Raw genomic sequence first — 15,108 nt, 5'->3', positions numbered from 1 at the left:
CTCTCTCTCTCTCTCTCTCTCTCTCTCTCTCTCTCTCTCTCTCTTCCACCCCCATACAGGGAACCAAAAGACAACTCGTTTGTCCTTTTGCCCGAGTTTCCAGATGCTAAATTGGTCAACGTTCACTTGGGCTCTGTCTTTCCAGGACGGGGGAATGATTTCTTTCAAAGGAGAAATTACCAAAAAGAAAAAGAAAGAAAACTGGGGCCCAGATATGCAAAGTGCCCTCCCTACAACATGTGTTTCCCTGTGTTATTAAAGTACTTTGTCTTTACAACACAGAAAATTTAAAATAAAAACAAAAAAAAAAAAGGCAGGCGCCGGCCCTGCACATCAGTATTCATGACATCTGTCTTTTCATACAAAACCCACTGAATGAAAATTCTCCCTGGAAGAAAAATACTTTCTCCACCCGGCTCCCCTCCCTCCCCTCCCTTTTTTTCCCTTCAAAACAGATTGTGAGACAGATGATTGCATTGTTGAATCCCATTTCCATCTGAAAACTCCCCTCCATCTCTTCGATTGGTCTTGACCATTAAGGCACGGGCAAGGAGGGACGCGTGGATGGATAGAGTAGCAGCCCCTCCATTTTACCAACTCCCCAGAGCTTTGCCATCGGAAAATGAAAGAAGAACCCAAGACAAAGGTGCAGGACATAAATTAAGCCCTGGCTTTTTAAGTTCAAACTGAAATTTCTTTATTTTTCTACAGCTGTCAGAGGAGTGGGGTGGAACACCACTAATGCATGTTTAATGTATTAAAAAAAAACCCACCCAACTCATAATGTTCCGTCCTCCGACCTCCATTTGAGACATTATTTCGGGCCAGTGAACTTGGAGCAAGTCGAGTGTGGAAACATGGACTGGGGCCAGGGACCCCCCACCAGTGGCTGTCATATCTGCTGAAAGCAAACTTGTCACAGGGAGAAGGGGGCAGAAGGGGGACAAGTGTGTCCTGAAAATTGGATAATAGCTATCAGACAAGGATCGCCAAAACGCATTCACTCGCGTTGGCCGGCTGGTAATGGCCTTGTCTGTCCCGGCAGACAGAATGTCTTGTTTGGGTCCACCTTTCAACTCTGGCCAAGCTGTGGTCGCTTTCTGCTTTGAGAGTGTTTCCCCACAGCCCACTGGCCCTGGGCAACTGAGAGACAAACACTCGCCTCACTTCCACCTGCTTTCAGGTCAAAAATCAAGACTGGTCTACAAAAGACCAGCTCCAGGTTATCCGCTGGAATGTCGTTATGGAAAGAGTCCATTCCTAGAATGGAGTCTCTCCATCAGCAACTGGCAACCTGAAAGTTCTGAAAAGACTTTTTGGTGAAAATCTCATGTTTTATCTGGGGGGAAAGTCCTACTTTTGTTTAGTCTCAGAATATGCTGAGAAGGGCTAAATTTTGTTCACCCTAAAATTCCAACTCTGGGCAGGGGGCTTTAAGATTAGGCATAATCAACTCATCTACAAATATTTATTGATCTCCTATTGTGTGTCCAGCAAACTAGAGAAAAAAAGAGAGAAATTGCTATCACTCAATTTAATTCTGACAAGGAACAAGGAGGAATTCATTGCTGAAGGGGAACCATGAAGAACCTGGGTTAAAAGTGGCCATAACTGGGTCCAGAGGGAAGGGAAGGTCTTTCAAAACTGAAATTAACCATAAAATCACAAATTCTCTAAATAGCAAAACAAAGGGGGAAGAGTCTAGACAAATAGATGTGACTGCATAGGGAGCTCTTAATGGGGTCAAACTGAGAACGAATGTGGAGAAAAGAAGGAAGGGAGACAATATGACCACAGAGGTGTTTAAGAGGAGAAACAAAACAGACTTGGGAAGACTAAAGTTTGTGATAAGAACTAAAAATAAAAAAAAGGGTTTTTTTCCTCCCCAACAGGTATGTTTGAAGTAAAAAATCATAGAAGGGAAAGGCCTACTCAATCCTGGAACATGTCCACCCTCTCGGCATCCTCCCTTCTTACTCCAGCATTGTCAGACAAAGCTGCAAGAAGTCACATCCCAGGGCCAGTTCTCTCCTTCTTCCTGGGGCCCCTTGACTGCTTTTATCCTTCCCCAAATGACCCTCCATTGCACTCTTCACTCTGGCTGTTCCAAGAATCCTCCTCTCCCCTCAGCACTCCCCCCAAAAAATGACTTCCTCTCCTATTTTATCCAGCACATGCAGTCCAGATGGCAAGTTACAACCTATCCATGACTTCACACCTCAGAGTTCCCCTATAATTTCACCTGTCCTTGCTTCCTTTGCTCCCATCTCTGCTAATGAGGTTCCTCCTCTCCTAAGTCAAAGCCAACCCCCATACTGTGCCCTCAGACCTACCCTTCCCTGCCTTCTCCTTTGGAAGCTCCCCCTCAATCCTGTCCTCTCATCTCATGTGTCTCCTCTGTCTCTACTGTCTCCATTTCTGCCTCTGTTTCATCTCCTTCTCTAGGTCTCTGTCTCATCTTCAGTTCTCCTTTTCTCCTAACCACTACCCTGTTTTTCAGCCCCTCCACCATGTGGGTCCAGACAACCTTTTCACCTCATTTCACACCACTCCTCTCATGCCTTCTGTGTTCCAGGAAAACTGGACTATTTCCCCAAACAGGATATTTCATCTTCCACCACCATACATTTAGACAAGCATTCTTCCTGCTTGCGGCCCAACCCCTTCATCTCTGTACCTCTCAAAATCCTGTTCTTTCTTCAAGCATTTCTCGACCCCACTCCCTCTGCTCCAATTTCCCTGTTCTGCATTTATTTGTGAGTGCATTCTCCCCTCCCCTCCCTCTAAATTGGAGTCTCCCCAAAGACAGGAATGAATTCACTTTAATCTTTATATCTCCTTCACCTAGGAAAGGATCTGGCACATAGTGGGTGCTTGATAAATATTTTGTGAATTCATAGAGCTGAGTTGGGGCTTGACAAGAGAGGGGGACTCCAACAGTTCTATTTGGGGTTTTGTTTGGGATTTGGAACTTTTGGGGGGAGTGGAAGGAAGGCAAGGAAGGGTGGGCATTCCATTATGGAGAACAGCATGAGGCAGAGACAGAGATGAGAAATGGCAGGATAAGAATAGTCTCCAGAAAAGAAATCCCTCCAGCTCCCTCCAGCCCCAGGAGCCTATGAGAGCCTTCCCTGAGGCTGCCCCCATAGGTAGGAAAAGACTTACCAAAGCAGGAAAGATGGGAACCCTCCAACCCAGCCTCCTCGTCCCCTCTGCCCTTCTTTCTTCTCTCTGTTACCTTTCTCTCATTTCCTCTTGTGGGTTTCTGTGTCTCTCCCTCCTTCTTGTGCCCCTTTTCTGTACATTTCCCTGAAGAAGCACGCAATTGGGGTGGGAGGAGCGGAATCAGGGAAGTCTTTCTGTAGGAGGTGGTGCCTGAGCTGAGCCTTGGACAAAAAAAGGTTTACTTCTGATTGCCCCCACAGCATTTTCTTTGTTCTTATTAGTAACCTTACAATAAATAATAGCCATAACTTCTGAAGGACTCAACAAAGTGCTTTCTTCACATGGCCCCTGTGGGATAGACAATGATACTAATAGTGTGTGAAGTTTACAGAGGAGGAAACTGAGGCATAGAGGGGAAATGACCTGCCTAGGGTCATGTAGCTAATAAGTGCCCAAGATAGAATTTGAACTCAGATCTTCTTCCTGATTGGAGAAGGAAACATCAAATGCCTCCAGTATCTTTGCTAAGAAAACCCAAATAGGGTCACAAAGAGTCAGACATGACTGAAATGACTGAACGAGCATCTTCCTGATCCCAAGCCCAAGGTTCTTGCCCATACTAACTCTATGTTGACTCTCAGTCTTTGCTTAAATTGTCTAAAACAAGTTATTCTAGAATGGAAAGGAATGCCAGAGGCAGAAGAAAGACATTGCTATGAAAAGGCAAAGCCAGGTGTGTAGAAGAGACAGTTTCCCCTCTTCCAGCCAGTGGCCTAGGCGGCCTAGGGACCCAAGGCTGAGAATGAGGGCTCCACATAGAGGGATGGGACACAGAGGACATAGGGTTGGGCATTTCTTTCTGATTCCACAGGGGAGCTTTATAGCCCCAGGATGGAGAGCATCCAGCAAATAGCAAGTGCTTAACCAATCTTTCCTGAGATGTTGAGTTGAGTAATAAGCCTTTAATAAAAGTTGGACAAAAATAATAATTTAACAAGGGGAAAATGTTGAGCAAATGGAACGGAATCGTATCAGAACAGGATCCCTGCTTCATACATCTTTGTGTTTCCCACAGTCCCACGCACATATGAAAGATGTAGGCGGATCTATGTGTGTGAAAAATAACTAACATTTACAAATAGCTCGCTATTTGCAAGGCACTGTGCTAAGTACTTTGCAATTGTTACCTCATTTGACCCTTATAACAACCCTGGGGGAAGGTGCTATTATTGTCCCTATTTTATAGATGAGGAAACTGAGGCAGGTGGAGGTTCAGTAACGTGCCCAACATCACACAGGTAGTAAATATTTGATGCTAGATTTGAATTCAGGTTTTCCCATCCATTGCTCCCAGTCAGAGCTTGTGAGAAAAATGGACTTTCTTATGAGAAAAGTTCATGATTTGGGCTATTCAGAGGGTGGGTTGGGGGTTTGTATCCTTCACTTGAAGGAGTATTGTGTATTAGATAAGTGACCTCCATATGAGTGAACAGTCACTGTAATAATCAATAGTTTGTATTTTCTTGTACTAAAATAATACAAATTCCTGATTCTGGTCTTCAAGGACCTCTATACAATGATTCCAGTCTATCCTTCCAACATAATCACCTTTCTTCCCTTTATTCAACATGCACTTCAGCCAAACCCAATTTCTCTCCGTCTTCTTCTGGCCCTTTCCTATCTCCATATCTTCATTCAGGCTGTATTCCCTCCCCCATACTCCGTATCAGTCTCCTTGAGTCCCTCTCTTCCAAGACCAACTCAAGTGTCACCTACTCCCTGAAGGCTTCCATGATGTCTACAAAGTAAATGACTCCCCCTCCTGATGTGTCTCTTCATGTCTCACCTAGACCCACTCACCCAGTATTCTTAACAAAAGAAAGAAATTCCTTGAAGGTAGAGCTTAAGTCTTCTCTGTCTTTACCTCAGATAAACTTTCTACCTATGTGTCCTTGAGTAAATCTCTTAACCTTTGTGGGACCCAGTTTCCGCAACTGAAAATGTAGCATTGGATTCTAAGGTCCCTCCCAGTTCTGGTGTTGTGCCCTTCAAATGCTTTGCCCATGGTAAATGCCTTAAAATTGAATGGTTAATTGCCTTGAATGTTCATGCCTGTGCATCTCCGGATAGTTTTCCCAAAATATCAAAGCCAACAATGGTTCTCTTATCTCTGTGACTGGGAGGCTCACGTCCCTCTAGAAAGAGTCTCCTTTGCCCCAAGCTTGGAACCATCAGAGCCAAGCTGGGCACTTCTTCCCAGGGATGGCCTGGGCCATAAATCATCCATTGCACAAATGGACCCTTGGAATCATGGCGCTGTTTGGATCATGAAACTTTCATATGCTTTTTACACAACTCTTTTAGGGGCAGTGCCAGTCTCCACAGTGACCACCGGACAGGAGGAGCTGGGTAGACATAAGATGATTAGGTTTCTTGCAGAAAGAATGAAAAGAGTTCCTTTTACTCAGGACCATATGGTGTACACACGTGCTGACACATCCCTGTAGCCAAAGCTCGTGTCGCTACCAGCCGGGCATTTGTCGGTCGAGAAGACCAGAAAGGAAGGGTGGACGCCTTGACCAGTGTCACCTCGCCAGGCCCCGGGGGAGGGGGCCCACGCCTAGTGACATCCACCCATGTCAGCTGGGACCCAGGACAATGGCTGCACCTGCTGGGACTGCCATGTGCTAGGCACAGGACTCCCTTTGTTATCAGCCCCTCTCACTCCAATCATCTCTCCTCCAAATGACACTTGCAGACCCATAGGTCACTTCCTGAGGCCTAGAAAGGAAAGATTTTTGCATGTGCTTTGAGTTGTGGCCACTGGGGGGTTAGAGGAGGGGAGGGGTCCCCTCAGTAGCTGCCAAATGGGAATGGTCAAAGGTTCCTATTGTTTGGAGCCCACACCCAGCACACTACTGGAAGGGGGATCCATTGTCCTGCAGGCAATCTGCCACAGAGCTCAGTCATCCCTCCCCATGCCCCTCCCAAGGAAACAGAACCAACAAGCAGGAAGCTTCAGTGAGAATTTCATGATCAGCCAGGCCCCAGGGGGACCCAGCTCATGTGGCCAGGACGGGTTCCTCACCAGTCTCTTTATTTTTTCTTTTGGTTTTTCTACAAACTCCAACATCAACTTCCCTGATCCCTTCCCAAGGCCTTGTTGACAGGGTTCCAGTTTCCCAGCCGTCACTTAATACCCCGGACCATGTCTGAACAGAAACACCCTTCCAGGCTCACCTAGAAGTAGAAGTTCCCAGCATACTTTCACATGAGATCATGAGAGTAGTTATCTATGGCCCTTTTCCTCCTGGGTGCTCCCCCACCCCATCCAAACTCCCTGCAGGTACGTGGGTGGCTCTCAAGTTCTGCTTTCCCTCTTGGTGTTGAAAGATGCCAGGATGGGAACAAGCCCAACTTCTCCTCCAGAGACTTGCAAATTCCACTGGGCCATCACCTCCCCTCTAAACCGCCCCCCCCCACAAAGATACAGCCCTGTTCTCAACAATCCAACCCTGTAAGGATTTAGGGAGCACCTAATGTGTGACTGGCATTGGGCTGGTTAGTGGGCTGTTTAGTAAACCCTTCTAGCCTGTAAAGAGGCTTTAATGTTTGTAAAGTACTTTACAGATAGGATCTCATGGACTCTCAAAACAATCCTACAATAGGCCCTGCCTATTATTCCCACTTTACAAATGAAGAAACAGGATGAGTGACTTTCCAGGGGTCACAGGGCTATTGGGGATTGGAGGCAAGATTCAAATTCAGATCCTCCTGACTCCAAGTCTAGCACTGAATTCATTATGTGAGGCCATGTAAGGTAATGCTTAGAATCATTCAGTCAAACTGGCTGTGTGACCTTGGACAAGTCCCTTAACCTCTGAGTGCCCTCTGAAATTCTTTGTAGAGGAAGTTTCAGTGAAATCATGGATCCAGTTCCAATCTTGTCTCTACTATGTGCAGGATGCAACGAATCAGTCCTTGACTTCCAGAAGCTTCCATTCCTTTGTGGAAGCAATATGCCATGTACAATGATAAGGAGTCCCATGAGCAGGAGAACAAGTAACCGTGACTTTTACATGGCAGAGCTTCAAGTCTGCTGAGCACTCGATGAACACTGCATCCTTTTTTGCCCTTCCCTACAATGCTAAGTAACGGAATGGTGAAAGGGACCTTCCCAGACAACCTGGAAGCAACCAGATTTCTTTAACTAAGCCTCTAGTAGCTGCACCAAAGTGGCACAGCTCAGAAAACAGCCCCAGCCTTTGGACACCATTTATGCATTCAATAAACACTTATTAAGTACCTACTGCATGGCAAGCACTGTGGTAGAAACTGGGGTAGAAAGTCTGATAGGATAGGCTCTCTACCTTGGGGAAGCTAACAGTCTAATCAAGGAATAAACCTAGAAAATGCAGGTAGTTGTCAATCACATAGCCTCATTAGCACCTTGGAGAGTTATTGTGCAAAGTGCATCCTAGGCGCCTTCTTGGAAGAAGTGGTATTTGTGTTAGCTTTTATAAGAGTCAAAATCTAGGGGGAATAATGGAAGGCAGAGAGAGGGCTTGGAGAGAACCAGAAGAAAGGCTTGAAGGTAAGGCTAGCTCTGGTTTTTACTCATCTCTCTAGTGCTTGGCACAGAACCCTGTCCATAACATAGTAGGTGCTTTTTAGTCCTTGTTGTCTTCTTTGATGCCCATGGGGCACACAGTGGGAGAAGGGGAAGGATGGATGATGGTAGAGTTTGGCTGAAAAGTAGATGCATAGATGGTGTGATCAAAGGAAATGCTGAAGGGTGACATCAACAGGTTTTGGGGGACCCTAAAAGCCAGGCAAGAGTTGGAACCTTGCTCCTTGGGCAACTGGGAGTCATGTAGGTGTGAGCATCAAAGTGACATGAACAGATGTATTCAAGAAGGAGGTTAGGCTGGCATAGAATGAAGGATGGATTATAGAGGGAGGAAGACTGACCAAATAACACCCCAAGACTGTAATCAAGGGGAATAGCCTTGGGAGAGTGATGGAAATGGGGATGCCAGAAAGGTCCCCATTTGAAGACTTGGTGGGGGATGTCGTGCACATGAAGGGGAGAGGGGACCACTTTGGCTAGAACACAATGCACAGTCAGCCCAGACCATTAGGTTGGAGATAGCAATCTGAGGTCTGGTTCTCCAAGAGTCATATTTGACAATAGAGGCAGTAGGGAACCACTGTAATTTCCAGAGCAAAGAAGGATGTTGTCAGACCTGTGCTTTGGATTTAATTAATTAAGCAGTTATACAGAGCATGAATCTGAGAGAAGAGAGGCTAGAGTCAGGGAGACCCATTAGAAAGTTGGTGCAATGGTCCAGATCAAAAGTGATAAGGGCCAGGTCTAGGGACTGGAGGCACGTCTCAGAATGGTCCTTGTTCTGCTGCTATGTCCCTGGAATCATTTCTGAATATTCTTGCTCAACCCAAGTATTCTCCCATTCAACCCTAAGGGTTTGAGGCCAAGCTTTAAAGCTTAACCATGATTAATTAATTAAACAACAAACACTTTGGTGGAGGAGCATGCCCCTGGTTTGGGAGCTGGGGCAAGGGGTATTAAATAGCCATGTTTACTGTCATTTCAGTAAATGCCTTGAATATACTGGCTGATTGGTCATGGAAATTCTACTGGGGAAGGCTTCTAAGCTATGAAAGGGTGGTACCACAGTGCATATCCTTGAACCCTAAAAGTAATCACCCTTGAGGCACCCAGCCTAAGAGGTGGAGGGGGAGTTGGGGTAATAACCTTGAGCTGAGGATGGGGGATGCTTTGCTTACGTCTCTCCCTAGTAAACAACTGAAGTTATCTGTTACTGATGACCTTGGCCACACACTCCTAGGCTCAGCTCAGACATGGCATAATTGACCATACTGATAGAAGGGCAAAGCTTGTATCTTTGCTAACCTCTGTGACCCCCCAATGCCCAGCCCAGTACTCTGAACACAGCATGCCCTTAACAAGTCTTTGTTGAGCTGAATTAACCAAAGGAAATCAATCATTTCCCTTTCACTATATTTAAGCCATGAAATAGCAGCCAAGTTTGAACGCTACCCCAAACCAATGGTTCCAAGGAGACATTATTTGAAAGCATTTTAGTGGGTTTCTCTGGGCTGTGAGCTCTACATAGGAGGGTGACATAAATCATCCAGGAAACCTACTGTCTTCAGTGCCATTAATAATGGCAGAGGGTCTGGGACCAAGTCCACCCACTGTCCTCCGCCCTGGCCAAGCCCCAGCCAAGTCACTGAGCACCTCATCTGAGGAAGGACATTGATAAAATGGAACAGGCTCCAAAGAAAGCAAGCAGGGGCTCCAGTTCATGTCATCTGAGGATCAGGTGAAGGAAGTGAGGCTATTTAGCCTGAAGAGAAGCTTTGATGTTTGGTTTGGGGCGTCACATGAAAAGAGAAGTTAGGTAGTTCTGCTTGGTGCCAGAGGGCACAACTATGGGCATCAGGTGGAAGATAAAAAGAAGAAAATTGAGGCCAACAAGAAAAACCTCAGATCAGCTACAACTTTACAAAGCAGAATAATCTGGTGAGCTCCCCATCCCTCAAGGTTTACAGTTGTAGACTGGATCACCACTCGCTGGGTAGCTTGTAAAGGGGACCCCTGGTCTATTATGCTTGGCCCCGATGACCTCTGAGGTCCTGCCAAAATCCGAGAGCTGGGACGTTTCTATTTCTGATTTATCTGTTATTCTCTCTCATTTCTCCAGCTGAAAACCTTTGTTCCCTTACTCCCTCTCTGCATTGCCCCAAGATGTCAGAGCTTTTCTGCTGCCCTTTCATCTTTGTCTTGTTGCTTCCCTGAGTGTCTCTGGATTCTGATTTAAAGAGAATGCACCCAGGGCAGCTAGGTGGAACAGTGAATGGAGCACCGGCCCTGGAGTCAGGAGGACCTAAGTCAAATCCGGCCTCACACACTTCACACACACACACACAACCTAGCCATGTGACCACGGGCAAGTCACTTAACCCCAATTGCCCTCCAAAAAAGGCAAAATAAAAGAGGATGCACGCCATGTAGCTGGGTGCCCCCACCTGTTTCTATGCACATTTTAAGTTCCTAACTCTAGGTAAATTTATGCTGTAACCCCTTCATTTAATACCTGAATTCTCTGATGAGTCAACGTCTCCTGAAAAGGTAGAGCATCACACAGATCAAAACCTGATTCACAAAGACAAGTCCTTCACTCCCCTCCCCTGCCCCCAACACAGAGCATAACCACGGCAAAGGCAGGAGTCAGCTCGTGCCGGCAGACGAGCTGCTGAGTGCAACCGGGCAGGGACTCCTTGTCAAGGTGTCCAGAGGCAGCTTCTCTTTGGGCCAAGTACCTCTGAACCAGGCCCTCTTCTGAGAAGGCAAGGAGAGCAGCCTAGGAGTTCTCAGGCAGAGTGGTCCCCCCTTGCCTTATGGTCTCTAAGGTCCAGCGGAGAAAGGTTTCCAACCCAAACCCTCCCTAGCCCACCGAGAGCAGCCAACCTCACAACAGAAGCTGAATGCAGAAACCAAACCACCCTCAAACCTTTGCGAATTTAAGCCATGAGCCAACAGGCTTCCATCAAGGGGAGGAAGGGGGAGCAGCATTCTGCCAGGGTTAGGTGATGAGATCCATGGCAGGCTGCAGTAAAGACTGTTCCATTACCAGCAGGTGTAATCCCAAGAGTGCAATCTGGGAAGGCAGAGTATGGGAAGGCCATCAGGTCACAGACTTAGCTCTTGGAGGCCAAGAACACCAGAGATTTTCTCCATATCAATAGGGATGTGGTTCTATAAGTGATAGGGGGAATCCAAGGGCAAATCTGCAAAGAGGGGTAAGTTCATAAATTGGTAAGAGAATCCTAGCAGTCCAGCTGGGCTGGTCCTCGGGGTATCTAATGCAACCACCTCCTTTTACAGAGAAGGAAACTGAGGCTCAGAGAGTTGAAATGACTGGCCAAGGTTATCCACAAAGTATCAGAGGACTCAACTCTTTCAGATCAAGCACTCCTTGCTTCTCCCCCTTCCTGAGCAATGAGTGCCCCATGTGGCCACTAAATCCAGGTCTACTCTCATGCTCCACTGTATTCCCCAGCTATCTTCTCAGTAGGCACTATGTGGATGACCTCAATTATCCCAATTGCTTTTAAGTTTTGGAATCATAAACAAATCTATTCTGTCATTACTCCTGGACAAGTTGTGCCAATCTCCTCCCTTACGATCCCACTCACCAGCTGTGGGATTTTCCAGTCCAAAACATCACTCCCTGTCCACCGTTGCCTTTATCCATTAGAATGTAAACTCCTTGAGGACAGGGACGGGCTTTACTTTCTAAATCTGTATCTCCAGCACCAGCAGAGCCCCTACTACAGTCAGCCTTTAGCATATGTTTTCAATTCATCCATTCATTCCTCACACCCCGCTATTCTGCTTCCAGAGCCGAGGCTATTCTCACTGCTTCATTCTGAGGAGATACTGAAGGGAAAGGCAGAGAAAATGCAGTGGGGGTTTGACAGTGACCTGGAACAATGGGGCAGTGGGCAGCAAGAGAACCAGGTTATCATTTAGAGAAAAAAGACCCAAAAAGTGTCACCAAATCAAAAAGTCACTGAGTTGGGGGGCTGGAAGAGACTTTCTTCAGTGGCATCTAGTCCAAGCCCCAAACCAAAAGAATTCCCCACTGCCATATATCCAGTGGGAGTTATCTAGATGCTCAAAGACTTCCAAGTGGGGCAAAGCCCTCAGCTCCCCAGGCAGCCCAGACAGCTTTGGGATGGCTCTAGAGACAGCAAGCTCCAACTGACCTCCCTGGACCCTTCACCACTGCTCCTGGGTCTGCCCTCCAGGTCCCAGCTGGAATCCTTCCACTATGACAGACCTTCAAATGCATGAAGACTGGATCCCCCATGTCTTCTTCTCTCCAGGCCGAGAAACGCCCAGCAAGTAAATGATTAAGATAGTGAGTATGTGCCAAGGAACGGAAAACCCCGAGAAAAACATCCTGACCATCTACCAGTTGAACATAAGCTTCTTGAGGGCAGGGTCTGTTTTGTTTTTGTCTTTGGGTCACCAGGGGCTAGCACAGTGCCTGGCACAAAACTGAAGATTAATAAATGCTTTTTGTAGAAACTGCCAGCCAGCCTCGATTTCTCTTTTTCAAAGCTTTGGACAGCTCCCATGGCTCCCATAACTGTGTGCCCCAACTGGAACCAAGTGGGATTCAGAAGGAAAGCAACTAATCAATCAACAAGCATTTATTAAGCACTGACTGTGTACCAAGCATTGTGCCTGGAAGAATGGAATAACCCCTGCTCTCAAGGAGCCGTGACCCTCGGCATAGTTGAGAGACAAGACTAAAGAGCAGGAAACAATTCCGCAACATCCAAGACTGTAACAACTAGGAAGCCTGGTGAGTTAGGGCTCCTCCCACCACAGGAATTCCAAGAAGGGCCTTGCCAATGGAAGAAAAATATGGCTGCTGTTTCCTAAACTAACTTGACAAAGAAATACTTTGGGGCTTGGAATACAGGTGAACAGAGTCCAGAAATGCTGGCTGGAAGGAGTGTGGGGTGTGGAAAAGCCGAGGAGAAAGGAAAGCTGGGGGTGGGCATGACGCTTATTTCCAAACTCTCAAATTGCCACATACATAGAACAAGTATTGCTGTTACTTGTATAATTGCATATTTAATATTTTTGAAGACAAATACCACTAGCATTGGTGTGTTCTCACAAAGCCCTTGTTCCCATGGTGCTGGAAAATACTGCTCTAGGCAACACAATGGGGCTTCTCTTTGGGCCCCAGTGATGGGGGAGCAATGTTCTGAATCCCAAGGCCTGCCTTTCAACACCAAAAGTTTCTCAAAGCATGTGGAGGGTCCGGGCATGATCCTGAGAGGCAGTGAGGGGGGCTCTAATTGGCCCTCACCTCGCCCAGCCGTCCACCACCTGAGAAGGGGCTTTATGTTTCCCAAACTGGGCCCCTGAGTGTGTTTAATTAGCATCTATAAAAACCTTCCCAAGAAAGCATTCAGCCAGCTCTATTTCATCTTTCATGGTCCATGCTGGTATGCAGCTCACCTGGAAGAAGAGGTTGACGCTAAAGGAATTTCTCTTAAATGTATTCCAGATGCCTCATTGGCCCAAAAAAAAGGCCTTATGATGAGGCAAGGGCTGGGGGCTTGGGGCAGACCCCCCCCCTCCCCTGAGCCAGGGAGGCTCAGAACACACCCTCTGCTGGTGCCTGCTGCTGCTGTTTAAACACAAGACGTCATGGTCCATGATGTACAGATTATTCTGAAGATGATTTCATTGGGGGAAACTGCTCCCTGAGCTGGTTCCGGCCGGCGCAGGTATGTCAGACAGCCCTACTGTGAAGTGAACTATTCAACCCACCACAGGACGCTGACCCAGAAAGCTCCTTGGAATTCCTAAGTTTTATTGCCAATTATCCAAGAGCTGAATTCACAGCCAAGGGCTCATGACTTCAGGCAGCCTTTAAGTGTGACCTACCTACAATGTGCCAAGAGGGGAGAAAGGGCTGGCTTCACCCATGGGTGCCTGCCTACTACCCCAGGGATCTGATGGTCCTAATGGTACTCTGATATAGTCCTCATTTTGCTGGGCTAAGATGGACTGACCCTAGGTCATCTTGCCAACCTCTCCTTCAGCCAGTCCCCACCTCATGCCTGCCACCCATGGATGGCCAGTTACTGGAGCAGCCTTCACAAGCTTCTGCTCTCTCAGACGTCTCAGCAGGGAAGAACTAGACTCCGAGGCATGGGCTGACACCCAGGGGTGCTATCACTTGTCCATTTGGGCAGATGGAAAAGAAGTCAGAATATAGCTGAGAAGCTCAAAAATATCTGCAAATCTTGAAATGCCATTTAGATATCAATTATCATTGCTGTTATTCTCATTATTCATAATAATGATGACTTAGCCCTCACTGAAAAAAAAAGAGGAAGAGGCAAAAAGAGAAGGGGTACATGATGAGGGAAGGTCAGTAGCAAAAGTGGACTCTTGTGGGCTTGGAATCTCATCCTGGTTCTGCCACCAACTCCCTGAGGGATCCTGAAAAAAGCCCTTCCTTTCTCTACACCTCAGTCTCCCCTTTTTGTTGACCAAGGGAGCTACCTGGGGTTCCTTTGAGCTCCAATATTCCATGACCTTATGCTGTGTATCAAAGGCTCTCTTCTCCATCAATGGAGCCCTCCTAAAATAAAATATGTCTTCTGGGATTGATTATATGGTATCCCATTCTGTCCCACTTAGCCTACTAGTTATAGAGGCAGAATAGCTTATAGAGGACCAGCATTGGAGTCAGGAAGATCTGGATTCAAGTTTCATCACTGGCTACGCAAACCTGGGCAAGACCCTTAACCTGGTCAGCTGTGTAAAACAGTTATAGATAAGTATAGGAAAAAAAAAGTTCTCCACTTCAGTGGCTCCCAATGTTTTCTTGTCCCTTTTGATTACAAAAAAATGTGTTATGACCTCCCAGGGTAATTTAATATACTAATCAAATATTCTCTTGAATGTATTCATTAAATGTTTACAACAACTCCAATAACTTTTGTCCATTGAAAATTTATATTATAAAAAGTAAAATTTTATTACACATATACTTATGGAAATTCTAAATATAAAGTTATAAAACTCTTAAAATAATTATGAATATGTTATGTGGGACATTCTTTAAGAATTAAAAGATGGTATCATGTGCTTACTATTATCTGTAAGACTTTACATCAGCTGTCTTTATTTCATGCATTTTATTGCATATAGATAACACTTTCAATAAAATAAGCTACAACTTGAAGATGTTTAACAAAATGATCATATGTGAGCATAATTTTGATTTAGGAATTTTTTTATTTGAACAAAGATTTTCAATATTTAACTCCCTACAAGACAAACTCAATCTTTGATTT

This window comes from Petaurus breviceps, unplaced genomic scaffold (genome assembly GCF_028583685.1).
Source record: "Petaurus breviceps papuanus isolate PSGF00001 unplaced genomic scaffold, PetGlider_PUasm1.0 90721, whole genome shotgun sequence".
NCBI classification, from domain to species: domain Eukaryota; kingdom Metazoa; phylum Chordata; class Mammalia; order Diprotodontia; family Petauridae; genus Petaurus; species Petaurus breviceps.
Note: the sequence above shows the minus strand (reverse complement) of the source record.